Source organism: Prionailurus bengalensis, chromosome X, assembly GCF_016509475.1.
Source record: "Prionailurus bengalensis isolate Pbe53 chromosome X, Fcat_Pben_1.1_paternal_pri, whole genome shotgun sequence".
In the NCBI taxonomy this organism is placed as follows: domain Eukaryota; kingdom Metazoa; phylum Chordata; class Mammalia; order Carnivora; family Felidae; genus Prionailurus; species Prionailurus bengalensis.
In genome coordinates, this window is record NC_057361.1 from 127,428,643 (window position 1) to 127,444,417 (window position 15,775).

The 15,775-nt window shown below is 48.4% G+C and overlaps 1 pseudogene; it reads right to left on the reverse strand.

Moving 5' to 3' along the window:
* Window positions 1-56: 56 nt before the first annotated feature.
* LOC122477181 lies at window positions 57-3,953 on the reverse strand (annotated as a pseudogene).
* Window positions 3,954-15,775: the final 11,822 nt, after the last annotated feature.

Here is a 15,775-nt window from a genome sequence, read left to right on the forward strand (position 1 = left end):
ACACCCTTTGATGTATGTAAGTTCCATCCGAATAAAGCTGTTTGAAATACAGTGCATCAAATATACTGCACGGTTGAAAGGACAATCCTGAGGTACACAGCCGTGTCGCCACCTCGAAGCTGAATAAATCAACACCGCCAGGTGCCTGTCCACAGCTACCGGCTGTCACTCCAGCCTGCGCTGTTGTGATAGTCACTGCCTCGTATACATTAGTTCGTGTCTCTCTCCTTTCACTAACCTTTATGTTTATGTTATTAAATATAGCCACAGTTAATGGATTTTCATTCCTGTATGATATCCCTAATTTTTTTACGTTTATTTATTTTCAACAGACAGAGCGGGAGTGGGGCAGGGGCGGGGGGCGGGACACAGAATCCGGAGCAGGCTCCAGGCTCCGAGCTGTCAGCACAGAGCCCGACGCAGGGCTTGAACCCACAAACCATGAGACCATGACCTGAGCCAAGTCAGACGCTTAACCGACTAAGCCACCCGGGCGCCCCCTTTTAAAAAATTTTTTTAATGTTTGTTTATTTTCGAAAGGGAGAGAGAGACAGAGTGCAAGCAGGGGAGTAAACTTTAGAATCAGCTTGTTGTATTATGATTTTGATAGATATCACATCGAATGTGTAATAAATCCACTTGGAGAAAATTGACACCTTTAAAGTATTGACGCTTCCAGTCCGGCCATGTATGTGTCTCATTTACTTAGGTCTTCTTCCTTAACGTCCCTCATTAAAGTTTTATAACTTCTTCCACAAAGGGCTTGCAAATCTTTTATAAATGTATTCCTAAGTGTTTTTTTTTAAGTAGCCTTCATGCCTAGCGCAGAGTCCCAATGCAGGGCTTGAACTCACAACCCTGGGATTGTGACCTGAGCTGAGATCAAGAGTCGGATGCTCAACTGACTGAGCCACCCGGGCGCCCCTATCTTGTGTTTTTTTTAATGCTATTGCAGGGGCGCCTGGGAGGCTCAGTCGGTTGAGCACCCGACTTCAGCTCAGGTCACGATCTCGTGGTTCGTGAGTTGAAGCCCCACATCAGGCCGTCGGCCGTCAGCACGGAGCCCGCTTCGGATCCTCTGTCTCCCTCTCTTTCTGCCCTTCCCCCGTTCATTCTCTCTCTCTCCACATTGAAAAAATATATAATGCTATTGCAAATGGTGTATTATTTTTTCAAATTTCATTTTTGAACTCTTCGCTCCCGATAGAAATATAAATAATTTTTATATATGGATTTTATATCCAGCAACCTTGTTACACTCTCCTCGTAAGTATAATAATTTATCTCTAGATTCTTTGGTGTATCGTAATACACATCAAATCACCGGTGAATGACAGCCTTCCCTCGCCTTTAGCTTTTACTTATTTTTCTTGCCCTGACTGGAACGGACATTACAATGTCAACAAAAGTGGCGACGGTAACGAGCAGCCTTTTCTTACTTCTGATCTCCAGGCAAAGCTTTCATTTTCTACCACTATTTTTATAGGGCTTTTGTGAAGGAAGCTCATTTTAATTCCCAGTTTCCTGAGTTTTCTTTTTAATGAATAGTAGACATGTTATCAAATGCCCTTTTTTTTGCACCTAATGTGATGACCATGTAATTTTTCTGCCTTAACCTATTAATGTGGTTGATTACAATAAATTATTCTCTCTTTTTAAGAGGGATTCTTTTTTAATTTATTTTTTAATTAATTTTTTTTTTTACTTTTGAGAGAGAGAGAGAGAGAGAGAGAGGTGGGGAGGAGCAGCGGGAGAGAGAGACTCTCAAGCAGGTTCTATGCTCAGTGAGGAGCCCGGCTCAGGGCTTGATCCCATGAGCCAGTATTATGACCCGAACTGAAATCAAGAGTCAGATACTCAACTGCCTGAGCCACCCAGGTGCCCCAATAAATTATATTCTCTTGTTAAACCAACTTTGCACTCCACAGATAAATGCAACCTGGTCACCACGTGTTATCATCTTTAGATGTTGCTAATATTTTGCTTGGATTTTTTGCATCTATGCTCACGAGTGAGCTCGGCCAATAATTTTCTTTCTTGTAATGTCTTTGACACATTTTGGAGTCAGAGTTATGTTTGCCTTCTAACAAAATTGTATCTTTTTTGTTATTTTCTGAGAGAATGTGTATAAAACTAGAACTGTTTGTTCTTCAATATTTGACAGATCTTGCTGACAAGGTCATCTGGGCCTGGAGTTTGCTATAGGGGGGATATTTACTGGTAAAAATAATTTTATGATTATATGACTACGTAGGGTTTCTGCCTTTTCTTCGTGTGTGTCCACATTAAGTTTTATTTTAAAAAAGCAACTGTACATTTTAACATTTAAAACTGAGCATTATCTTTCCTTTTCAGTGAAACAAAAAAAAGTTTTTTAAATAAACAGGAACAGGGGCGCCTAGGTGGCTCAGTCAGTTAAGCATCCGACTCCTGATTTCCGATCAGGTCATGATCTCACAGTTTCTGAGTTCGAACTCCGAGTCGGGCTCTGTTCTGACAGTGCAGAGCGTGCTTGGGATTCTCTGTCCCCCCCCTCTGCCTCTCCCTGTGCACTCCCTCTGTCTACTCCAAAATCAATAAATAAACATAAATAAATAAATAAATAAATAAATAAATAAATAAATAAAAGTGTCATCTTCAATTGCAAGGATATCTGTTAAACATCACAATTAAACATGCCAGAGGAGAAGCCATGTTGTCAAAGTGCCCACTTAACCCACCCAAATATCTCAAACCCACCCTTTGTGGACCTTCTAAAACCCTATTCTCTAAGGGTTTTCTTCTTCTTTTTTTTTTTTAAAGAGACAACAGACAGATACATGTTGGTAAATGCTAACTGTCCATATTCTCCCAGAGACACAATGTCATCTCTGAGCACAATATACAGAGAAAGGAGGGGACAGCTAGGATTATACATACTATTGCACAGGGGCCTCGCAGCCTCGCATTTCCGGCAGAGCTAGGGGACCAGAAGGGTTTTCTTTTCACCCACAGAGCAAGCACAGTGTGTTGATTCCATACACTTTGCGTTGAGACAGGGAGGGGTTAAAAATAAATTTGGAACAGAAAAGCAGGGAGATTCTTTTCCCACGCTGTTCTGCTCCGTGTTATTTCCCCCCAAAATAATTTGAGAACCGTGGTACAAAGGGAGAGAAAAGAGACTTCAAAAATCAGCGTAAGAGGAGGGAAAAAGAAAAGACAGCAGTTTGCCCCCCGGGACTGGAGAACAGTACAAAAGGTCCTTTCTCCCTGTCATGGTCATCTTCCACTCCTTTCCCTCCTTCATCATCCGTATCGGGAACCAAGTAGCGCTGTCAACGCATTTGGCCAAATAGCATCTTTGATGGCCTCTCGTAACTCATCTGCCCTCTGGTCCCTCACACGGTCTCTCCCCGCTGGCTCTACTCTGCGTTTGACTCGAACGTTTCATCAGATTTCCACTTGATTTTCGTGGACTTGGAAGATGGGTCACCACTCTCCTTCAGATGGAATTCTTTGGCGAGAACTTTATTTTTGAAATAAGGGTTTTCAGCAAAATAGAAATCTATTCTGTCGCCTGACTTAACATCTTCAAATTCTGTCCCCTCAACTCTTGTCAAATAACGCAGTGCCCTTCATCCTCCTCCCCAAGAAGCACACACTTGTGGATGGCTGATGAACATCGTCACCCCCAAACTTGGGATCTGGGCAATCAATTTTGACCGCTTCTGAAAACGTGGTTGGCGGCGTTTGTTACATTTCGATTCTACTTCCAAAACGGGCTCCCTGGCTTCTTCATTAAGTCTGTCTGTTTCATTTTGTACCTCATCAATATGTTCAACTGCTTCTTGTTGTTCTCTTTGTCCCTTCGGCACGTGCTGACAGGTGGACGTCTCCTCCAGCTTGGGGGCGGGAGGTAGTCTTTATTTCTTTCTTCCAGGCGGCAGGAGCGACGACTGGCATTTGGGGGCCATGCTTCGAGGACAGTCCACGAAACAGGCGCAGACGCACGTGTGGAAGGAGCTCTGAATACTCTCTGTCTTTTCTTGAGTCAATACTGATCATTGTTTTTTTCTTGGAATTTGTTCATTTCAACAGCGTTTTCAAATGTTATTATGATCCCGAAGCTTCCACCTCCGCCAGGCAGATCTGCTTTGCCCCCTGCTCTACCGATCATGTCACCATTCTGGTGACAACAGTCCAGATTGGTGTCTGAAGTGGGAACGACACGAAGACCCCAAGTACAGTGGGTAAATTTTATTTAAACTTAAGAAAAAAATGGAATGTCTCCCAACCTAAGCAGGACTTTTTCATGAGAAATAAACTGGACTTTCTTCCACTGTATTTCTTTCTGTCTTTTTTTTGGGGGGGGGTGCTTTCCTTTCCTTTTTTTTTCTTTTTCTTTTTTTTTTTTTTTTGTTTCAGAGAGAAAGAGAGCAGGAGGGGGCAGAGAGAGAGAGAGAGAGAGACAATCCCACTGAGCGTGGAGCCTATCTTTGGGGCCTGTTTTTGGACTCAATCCCACAACCCTGAGATCATGCCCTTGGGAAAGTAACATGCTTTACACCTATGTAAGAAGTTTGTCGACACGTGCCTCTTCCGCTGCAGCCTGTCCCTGAGAGCTGCACCTTAAGGCAGCCTTCTCTAGCCGGCTGCCTCACTGCCCTTTGCTTATACGTCTTTTGTTATTGATGGAATTTGAGGTGGGGTTCACGAGCAAATGGCTAAGAGAGAATTCTTGAAGACACTTTTGTTGCAAAAAAAAAAAAAAGGTGATTTTATTAAAGCACCAGGGACAGGACCCGTGGGCAGAAAGAGCTGCATTGGGCTTGTAAGGAGTGACCGATGATATACTTTTAGGTTGGGGGGGAAGGGTAGAGATAAAGTTAGTTTCCATGGAATTTCCGGATGCTGTAGGCAGGGTCTCACAGGACCCTGAAGATTTAGCTATTGTCAGGATAAGGTTGCTTTTAGTTTTTGAGGAAGTGTAACCATTAAGGCAGCTATAAACGTCTAGTGGAGTGTTACACACCGCAGGTATCTGACGTCTATCAACGGGCTGTGGGCTATAAGGGAATTTGATTTAAACTACATCTTTCTTGCCTTGGTTTCCCTCATCACATATCATATCTCTGGCCGAGACCGTCACTTTCAGAGTTTAGAGGTTTCCCCCACTGTCACTCACCTTACGATAGCTGCCATCGAAGGGGAGCCCTGGCCCTTGCGAAGTCCTGGGGGTGAGGGTCATCGAGTCTCCAGCCCTCCTTCCGGGAGGGTGGCTACTGACTGGGGAGTTGAGTGTTGCTCGCAGTGACTGAGCAGGCTTTTGGGTTCTTGTCTGTCAAAGTCTGGTGGCTACCTGACGTTTCGGGTCTCCTGGTCCGTCCTTGTTAGTTTCTCTGGTGTTTCATGCAGAGACAGTGAGAGTGCTGTTTCTGTGAATTGTGACCGTGTCCCAGGATGCAAAACTGATTGGACCACTTTAGCGGGTCCGTCTCCCAGTTTAGAAATCACAAGCCTGGGTGAGGTGTCCTTCTCCCAGATTGAAGTGACACGCCAGAGTCTTTGTGCCCCTGCGCTGATGCTTTGTGCCCAGGGCCAGCCTCAGCCCGGTGGCCCTCCCTGTGACCTCGTGGGGGGGGGGGGGGGTCTGTTTACACTTAACCTCCAGCTCTAGCCGCAGAACTGGTTCTGCCTGTTTCCTGTGGTCTCTGCCTGCCTGGAGCTCTGCTCCCTGGAGTCCAGGAGACTGGGGCACGCTGTGCGTCTGTGTCTTTTAAGGAAAGGTACATGCAAGTAGCTGTAGAAATGGGACAGGTTCGCAGGAGAGGTGCCCGCATGCGAATGGGCTCCTGGAGGAGTGTGCTTCCTGGCAGAGTCCAGGGCACCTGTGACATCTGGAGCGTGGCTGTTGCGGCTCTGAGTCTTATACTGGGAGGGAAGCAGTGAGCTCCAGCCAGCTCATGAGCCCACTCTCTACCCAAGCTCCCCGAGGCTGGTTCTGTTTCTCTTTATTTCTCCCCCTCAGAAGAACCGGAGGAATTTCAGGAAAATACACATGTAGGCTAAGGCGGGATGGCAGGGGAAGCTGTGGATGCCAGTCTGATGTGGAACCTTCGCACCGATTCCTAGCCTGCCCGCAGTGCGCTCCAAGTACCAACTTCCCGTGGGGCCCCACGAAGTGTCAGTCTGCACCCAGGAGTTAGCGAGCTTATCACGGAGATGGTGAAACTTGGTACCCAACGAAGATCCCCGATTCAGGCACGGTCGCCATGGTGGGGGCGGGGTGAGGGGGACCTCTATCCTCCGCAGGAGGCCGCCTGGACAGTCTCCAGATTCTTCAGCTGGGTGAAGGCGGGGATTTTGTCTGTATGCGTATCGGTGGGAGGAGTTTCCCTAAAAGGTACGTTTGCCCACATCCGGAGGAAACGAACAAATGTAAGCCCACACCTCCGACGCTGTGAAAGTGCTGGCTCCTTAAGGTTAGGAAACAAGAAACCACAGGCTGGGTTTGAGCCCAGGCAGGTTTCCTGAGCAAAACTCTCACTGCCAGTCCCCTGACAGCTCGGAGGGCTGTCCCCGGGATCAGGGAGTAGGCACTAGAGGCCCAGGCTACCATCACACCCTGGTCAGGGCTCGAAGGCCTCCTCAAGGAGCCTGACTTCTCTTTGACCTCGAGGGGACGGGGCCACAGGTTGAGGGTGGGTTGTTAGGGTGGTCACGTGAGGCTGCAACGGTCACGGTCATGAGGATGGTCCTGCAGTGGAAGCAGCAGGGATGGCGCTCCCCTGACAGCGACCCAGCAGCCACGAGGAGGGAGATGGGCCATTTCAGCCCACACCCCAGGCCACAGCCCAAGGGCTGGTGCCAGAGCAGGGAGCGGTTTGTTGTGATTTCTTTTCTCTTGCCAAATAAACAGACGTTTCTGAAACTAACTTTGTATTCTTTTTCTTTTGTTTTAAGTTTGTTTACTTATTTTGAGAGAAAGAGAGAGAGGCAGAGAGAGAGGGGGAGGGAGAGAATCCCAAGCAGGCTCCACACTGTCAGCACGGACCCCAGCGTGGGGCTTGATCTCGAGAACCGTGAGATGGTGACCTGAGCCGAAATCAAGAGTTGGATGCTTAACCAACTGAGCCACGCAGGTGCCCCCTGTGTTCTTTTTCTTAAAGAAGGACCCCAATTGTGTGAACATCAGTCCCCGTGCAATGCGGACCTATCCTCCGGTATGCCTGTTCAGATATTTAAATAAATAAAAGATGGGGCGCCTGGGTGGCGCAGTCGGTTAAGCGTCCGACTTCAGCCAGGTCACGATCTTGCGGTCTGTGAGTTTGAGCCCCGCGTCAGGCTCTGGGCTGATGGCTCAGAGCCTGGAGCCTGTTTCCGATTCTGTGTCTCCCTCTCTCTCTGCCCCTCCCCTGTTCATGCTCTGTCTCTCTCTGTCCCAAAAATAAATAAACATTGAAAAAAAAATTTAAATAAATAAAAGATACTGATCTTACAGGGGGGAAAAATCACATTGATGAAATTTGAAGTGGGGTTCGTGAGCAAACGGCTCAGAAAGGATTCTTGAGACGTCGGTGGTACACGAGGTGGTTTTATTACAGCACGGGGACGGGACCCATGGGCAGAAGAGCTGCGCTGGGAGTGTGAGGAGAGACTGATGATATACTCTTAAGTTTGTGGAGGGAGGGGAGGGATAGATAATGTGAGTCTCCAAGGAATTTCTGGATGCTGAAAGCAGGGACTCTCAGGACCCTGAAGATTTAGCTAGTGTCAAGATAAGGTTGCTTTTAGTTTTTTAAGGGAGTGTAAACGTTAGGGCATTAAGGCAGCCATAAATATCTAGGGGAGTGTTACTCACTACAGATGTCTGACATCTACCAACGGGCTGCACGCTGTAGGGGAATTTAATTTAAACTACATCTTTCTTACCTTTGTTTCCCTCGTTAATATCATGGTTTTTTCTATGCACAAAGGCAATCTCCAAGTGCTCAAAAGGGTAAAGAGAAAAATTGATCAATAAAATCATTGAATTTTTGGTTACCGTACTCTAATAAGTGAGGATAAAATATGTATGTATAACCATATAAACCAACCAAGCTATTAGTAAAAGCCCGAAACAGTAGTCTTGTTTCCACAATACACTGTTTTTCTCTCTCTCAAAAAGGTTTTGAGTAAGAGAAAATGAGAAGTGGGTTTGTTGTGTGTGTGTTCTAATTGCCATGATATCCTGGTTGCTAAGTTAGAGGATAAGGGACGAGGAAACACACACCACTATCAGGCCAAACATCAACAGTTGCGAAGAAGCTTCGGGAACCTCTCCTGTATTGAACACTCTTACTGATATTTCAGGGGCTTTAACAATGTAAGAGACAAATGGGGAAGTGGCCTCCAGCCTGACAGGAAAGGGAGGGCAGAGAGGTTCACCCCGCCCCACGTGCCTCCATGGGGCCAATGGAGGGGGGCTGCAGGCCCCACCGGTCATGGGATTCTCTGGCCATTTGAGCTGGGGACTGGGTGGCCTTGGGGGGCACGGGCCCTGGTCATTGCATCCATCTCCACATGATGCAACCCCTCATTACTTGTGATTCAAAGTTTCGGACCCTACTTCTGAAGCTGTGGCTTTTGTTCTACTCCACTTAGTAAAATAAAGCCAAGAAAACAATCCAAGCTTCCCGAGTTCCTTCAATATTTCTTTGCAAGGTAAACCCCTGAATAAATTGTTTTATTAATGTTCATTTGAAAGATAGTTATGTCTCCTCCCAAATTTTATTACAGTATAAAATATCATGCAGGGGTGCCTGGGTGGCTCCATCGGTTAAGCATCCAAATTCAGCTCAGGTCATGATCTCGCAGCGGTCCGTGAGTTTGAGCCCTGCATCGGGCTCTGTGCAGACAGCGCAGAGCCAGCCTAGGATCCTCTGTCTCTCTGTCTCTCTCTCTCTCTCTGCCCTCCCCTGCTCACTCTCTCTATCTCAAAAATAAGTAAACATTAAAAACCATATGCAAATGCTACACTGGGGGTTTTGCCAGATTTGAGATGCATTTACTATTAATTTCTTACAAGAAGATTTATTAAATGGAACTTCCTAAACTTGTCGTACTTATCCTATAGATCAGATATGTTATCATTTCTTACACTAAATATCTATGGTTATGTAAATGTGTATACGAGTTGAATGAAATTGAGTTAAAATAATTAATGTCTTCATTTGAAAAATTGATCCTTTTAAATGTCTAACAATAGCAGTAATTATTTAGTTGTCCAAAGTTACTCCACTTTGTTTTTTTTTTTAATTTTTTTTTAACGTTTTTTTTTTTTTTTTTTTTTTGAGACAGAGAGAGACAGAGCATGAACGGGGGAGGGGCAGAGAGAGAGGGAGACACAGAATCGGAAGCAGGCTCCAGGCTCTGAGCCATCAGCCCAGAGCCTGACGCGGGGCTCGAACTCACGGACCACGAGATCGTGACCTGGCTGAAGTCGGACGCCTAACCGACTGCGCCACCCAGGCGCCCCGAAAGTTACTCCACTTTGTAAACTGGGTTATTTTTTATTCATCAAGTGTGATTATATTGTTCTTCAATGTCAATCTACTATAATTTCTTAATCCATTGACTTTGTGACCTTGGGTGAACAATAAATTGAGGTGGTTAGTACATAATCTCTACCTGGGCAATTTCCAAAGGAATTAAAATTCATACAGACAGAAAATGGAAAACTGCTCACTTTTTACTTACACATTGTTGTCTGCGTATAAACACATTTGCCCCACATACGGCTCAAACTCAGAAAATCACCATAGTATAAACATTGTTTTGTGCTACACCAAGTTGTTTTAATTATATTTTAAAAACCTAAAGACTTAGGGGCGCCTGGGTGGCTCAGTCGGCTCAGGTCATGATCCCACAGTTTGTGAGTTCAAGCCCCGCATCGGGCTCTGTGCTGACAGCTCGGAGCCGGGAGCCTGCTTCGGATTCCGTGTCTCCCTCTCTCTCTGCCCCTCCCCTGCTCATGCTCTGTCTCTCTCTGTCTCTCTTAAAAATAAACAAACACTAAAAATTAAACAAAAAAAAAAAACCTAAAGACTTAAAGTTTTAGATAATATCTCCATCTGAATATCTTTACCGTGACTGGACATGAGTGTTCATTTGCATAATACGTATACAGGTGTATGAAGTCAATAAATGTGTTTTTCTTTTATTTTTTTTATTTTGAGAAAGAGACAGAGAGAGAGCAGGGGACGGGCAGCGAGGGGGAGACTGAGAATCCCGAGCAGGCTCTGTAGGGTCAGCAGGAGCCCGACACAGGACTCGATCTCGAGAACCGTGAGATCGTGACCTGAGCAGAAACCCAGAGTCAGATGCTTCACCGACTGAGCCCCCCAGGCGCCCCAAGTCAATAGATGTTTTACAAGCTTACGTACAGTAGAGTAGAGAGGCCTGGGTCCTGAAGTAATCGCTAGCCTAGTAGGAACTCACAGCCCAAAACTCTGTCAAGGGAGGTGTGTGTCCTTCACAACGGAGGCCAGTTATAAGAAAACAAGCAAACCAAGCGGCCAAGACTCTTTCTTAGAGGAGGAGCTAAAATTCCAACTGGTTATCATGTTTCTTCCTCCTGTGGGTTGTTATCAAATATTGTGACTCTGGTTACACTGGCAAGGCCGTGGGCGTTTCTGGTTCCAGGGCACCTGTGCTCTTACCAAGCAACTGCCCAGACTCCTCTGACAACTCTCTTTGATGCTGCCTTTCTCCGAGATGAGTCCTCACATTAATAACGTCCACGAGAGTGTTCTCCACGCCACTGCCCTCGCTAGAAGGCTGCTCCGCGGCGCCAAGGTCTGCTCCTTTGGCTGGCCTGGGTGACCCATTGTATGCTGCATGCGGATAAAGGGGGGCCGTTGGGAATAATGAGGCAGGATCACGATGCGCCACAGTTATTAAAAGCAGCGGGACGATCAAAGCTCCCCTGTGCATTTATTAAGATGTCATTAATTTAAATATGTTTTGGCCAAGAGGAATAAAGTGCTGACACACTGTAGGCGAATCTCAAAAATAGTAGGCACCTCACAAGAGGTCAAAAGGCAGAAACAGTGGAAAAGCGAGTCAACAGGTGAACGGACACACAGAATGCGGTCTTTCCGGGCAACGGCAGCGACTCGGCCGGAACGAGGAATGCGGTTCTGACCCCTGCCACAACAGGACCTGCCACAACAGGACCTGGAGGGCGGGGTAGAGTGAGAGCAGCCGGACACAGAAGCCCGCATGGTGCGTGATTTCACGGACGGGAAATGTCCAGAACGGACAAATCCGCGGAGGCCGAACGCCAACGGGTGGGTGCCAGCGGCCGGGGAGGTAGGGGAAGAGGGACTGGGGAGTGACTGCTCATGGGTCCAGGGTTTCTGTTTGGGATGATGAAAAGGTTCTGGAATTAGTGGTGATAGTTGTACCACACTGTGAATGTGCTGAATGCCACTGAACTGTACATCTTAAGATGGTGACTTTCATGTCATATGAATTTCTCTTCAAGAAGAAAACACTCAAACTGTGTTTCGGCCATTGCAAAAGTTCTCAGGGTGAATGTTCAAATGCTCGTGTTTTTATGCAAGAGCGAATACAAGTTCTCTTGGCACGATGGCTTTTATACCTTCTGAAAGATCATATTCCAACGTTTAAAATCCCCTTGTTTATTAATAGCTTCAGTGACACACAGAATGGACAGACTGTCGGGCTCGAGGTGGTTGCAAACAAGCGGCCAGCAGGACGGGGTCGTGGCGCGCAGCCTGGCTTGTCCAGTGGTGACAACGCGGTCGCCAACACTTGGGAAGGGCGGTGCTGCTGTCACGGACCCACAGGCGCCCGCACCAGAGACCTCAGTGCCAACTGTTCAACAGCTTCTTCTGGTCCCTTGGCTTTCCTCTTGGGTGTGGGGATGCCAGCGCACTTCTCGCCGGACAGGTGGACACTTTCTGAAGATGGCTGCCTCGGTCGCTCCCGTTCTGCACGTTGTACTTGACCCCTCCCCCTCCCGACTAGAGGTGGGGTCTATTTCCCCTTCTCTTGGCCAGGGCTGGCCGGTGACTTGGGTTGACTATAGCGGAATGTGGCAGAAGATGGCACTGGGCGACTTCCGGGCCTAAGCCAGAAGAGGCTTTGCGGTCTATTTGCCCTCTCGGAACCCAGCACTACCGTGGCAGGAAGTTTGGGCCGTCGTGCTCGAGAGGCCGCGAGGACAGAGGCCCTGGAGGACGAGCCGCCTCGCAAAGGAGGATAATACAGCCCAGCTAACAGCCAGCACCGACTGCCAGACGTGAGACGGAGCCTCCTCGGCGGTGCTCCCGGATGGACGAAGTCACACGAGGGACCCCAACCGACACCATGTGGCGCGAAGGACCACCCCCCAGAGCCCAGTCAACACACAAACTCACGACACATGACAAATCATTGCTGTTTTAGGCCACTAAGTTTTAGTGTGGCTTGTCAGCAGAGACACTTGAGATCCAGACGGAATCGCAGAATATACGTGAAGTCCTGACAACAGCCCCAGAGTTCTCGAACAACACGCCTGAAAAGCTTGTAAAGGACTGAAGCCCAGAACGCCTAGGACCAAGTCCACACCGAAGACTCCTGGCCCACGACCGGGGGAGTTGGGCAGAATTACAGAGGCCTTTCGGGGATCAAGCGAAACTGTTCCTACAATATTTTTGGCATCGTCCTCGGTGCCTAGTTTACCTCTAGTTTACCAGGTGACGCCGGTGCAGACTAGTCCGGGCGGCCCACGGATAGCGGGATCACATCACATTCCCTGGCTGCCACCATGGGAAGGAGAAATACTACAATGCAGAAAACGGATAAGAAAACCCGAAGACACAAGTGCCTGAACCTCCATCCGTTCTCATTGTCTTCAGGTTTTCGTATCCGTTTTCTGCATTGTAGTACTTCTCAAGACAACGAGTACGCCCATGTTTTGAGAGAGAGATTTGTGCTGAGAGCAGTCACCTTGACTTCTAGTCATTTAAATGTGTCTTAGCATTCTGACCCTGCACCGCCAAAATTCATGTCCTTCTCACATGCAAAATATATTCATTCCGTCCCAACAGCCCCAAAGGTCTTCCAGCACTGACCCAAAGTCCAAGCGCAAAGTCTCATCTATATGTTCTAAAAATCAGAAATGAGTAAGACTCAAGGTCTGATTCACACTGAGGCAGATTCCTCTCCAGCTGTGAATGTTTTTTAATGTTTTATTTACGTATTTCGAGAGACAGACAGAGGAGAGGGAGAAAGAGAATCCCGAGCAGACTCCGCGCCGTCAGCACAGAGCCCGACGTGGGGCTCAATCCCATGAACCGTGAGATCATGACCTGAATTGAAATCAAGAGTCAGATGCTCAATCGGCTGAGCCACCCAGGCGCCCCCAGCTGTGAGCCTTTAAAGCGAACAAGTTCAGGGCTTCCAAATTGCGCTGGGAGGATGGGCAGAGGGTAATCACCCCCATTCTAAAGAGGTGCAATTGGAAAGAAAGGGCTGAAAGGTCCCAGGCAAGTACAAAGCTCACCAGGCCCACTGGGGTGGAGGTCCTGCCTTCCAGGCACCGTGGGCATCCTTGTCCCCACAGCTCTGCTGGGCACAGCCCCCACGGCAGCTCTCACACGCCGGAGTCGCGTGCCCGGAGCCTCTCTATCGGTGTGGGTCCCTGAGCTACAGGTGGCCCCAACCCCACGGTTCTTGCTGGCCCTCACCCTGGCCACGGCCCTCTGCCGGGGTCACATGCCTGCATCTCCAGGGGGCTCCATCCTTGGAAACCCAGGTGGAGGGAGCCCTGCCCCGCCACAGCTCTGCCGGGCAGTAGTCAGTCCTCGTGCTTTGGGCAGCCCCGTCTCTGGGGCCTCGGGAGGCCCCGTCCCCACAGCTTTGGGCGGGCGCACCGGCCTGATGAAACCCAGGCAGTGGCCCCCCTTTGACGCCGAGGCGGCAGCATTGACAATCTCTGAAGCGATTTTGGGGTCCTTCCTTTGCCTTGAAGAAGAGCTCTCTGGACCTGTCCCCAGCCTTCCTGCCTGCCTGCCCGGCTCCTTCCCCTTCGATGCAAAGTGGCAGCATGCCCGCTGGGGTGGCCGATGAGGTCCAGGGTTTCACACCCACACTAGACGCCTTCCCAAAGGCTCACCTGGCCACGCCCGTAGCATTCTCTTCCAAATGTGCTCTCATATTTTGCGACGCACGGCTAGGTTGAGGATTTTCCAAATGTTTAAGTTCTGCTTCTCTTTGGACTAACCGTTTCATCTTGAAGTCATTCCTTCTCGAAGTTTACCACAAGCATTCAAGAGAAGGCAAGCTTCATCCCTTTGCTGAGATATTTCCTCAGCCAAGTACCCAATCCTGTCACTCGCCAACCCTGCCTTCCACACAACGCTACGATGCGAGCGCGGTTCCGCCACGCTCTTGGCCATTTTGCAAGGGCGGCCTTTCCTGCCATGTCCAAAGATATGTCCTCTTGTCCCTCATTTCTACCAACATTCTTCTCATGACCCTTAGGTAGCGTCTGAGAAGATGAGGACTTTTTTCCAGCTCTCCTCTTTAATGTCTGGGACCTCATCAGAATTGCCTTCGAAGGTCCCTTCATGGCAACACAGGCTTTCTCCAGCATATGCCTCCGAGCTCCAGCTTCTCCCCATGACCCGGTTCCAAAGCTGCTTCCACACATTTAGGGATCCGTTACAGCAGCGCCCCGATATTTGGTACCAACTTACCGTCTTAGCCTATTTGGGCTGCTATAACAAATACCACCTATTCGTTTGGCTTATAAACAACAGAAAGTAGTTTCTCCCGGTGCTAGAAGCTGGAAGGCAGAGATGGGAGGGCCAGCACCGTTGCTTGACAGCTCTCTTCCGGGTGGCAGACTTCTCACTGTGTCCTGCCGTGGGAGAAGGGGAAGGGGTCTTTCTCGGGGCTCTTCGATAAGGGCGTAATCTCACTCAGCCGGGCTCCCCTCTCATGATGCAATCACTTCCCAAAGGCCTCACATCCTGAGACCAGCACACCGAGCATTATGATTTCAACATAAGAGTTGCGGGGCGGTGGGGGGTGAACACAAACATTCAGGTCATCGCAAATTGTGAGACATTTGTAAGTAACCTCAGGTGTGTGTGGGGGGGGGGCGGTGGTTGTAGCAAGTCAGAGGAGAACTTGACCCTAAGCACTGTAGCCCGGGCAGCATGCTGGGCCTTTTCCCACAGGCTGCTGGGCTTATGAGCAAAGTGGTTATTTGCATCAGCCAATCGGTCACCCCTCTTGCCTTGTAGACTATAAGCCCACCTTACCAGAAATGTCACTTGTAAAGGTAAAGCTTAAGTAATCAGATCAAGACCCCCCCCCCCCACCTTACAGAACAAGGTGCGGAGGGCCCGCCCGGAAAATGGCCTGGGGCCTCCCCTACAGACATAGAGGGTCACAGCACAAGAGGGCATATGTCACACCAGCAGAGAAGAGGGGGCCCTGCAGTGAGACCCAATGGGGTCAAGCTTTCTGTCCTTGGCTCCCTGACTCAAAGCCAGTAAGAACATTTCTAGAACAATGGAAACAAAGCGTATCTCTTGTTGCACTGTGTAAAAAAGGGAGGACAGATAAAGAACACAGGCAGTAAAAGATAAAGGGAATATACACAATAAAAACAAAGGACCCTGAGCTACAGGAAATAATACTGTTAAAATGGGTTCACCCTGGGCTTTTGTTTGCGATATCTTCCCCAACGGTGGCGGACAGTTAAAGGGAACCATATCAGACGGGCACATCTTGTTGA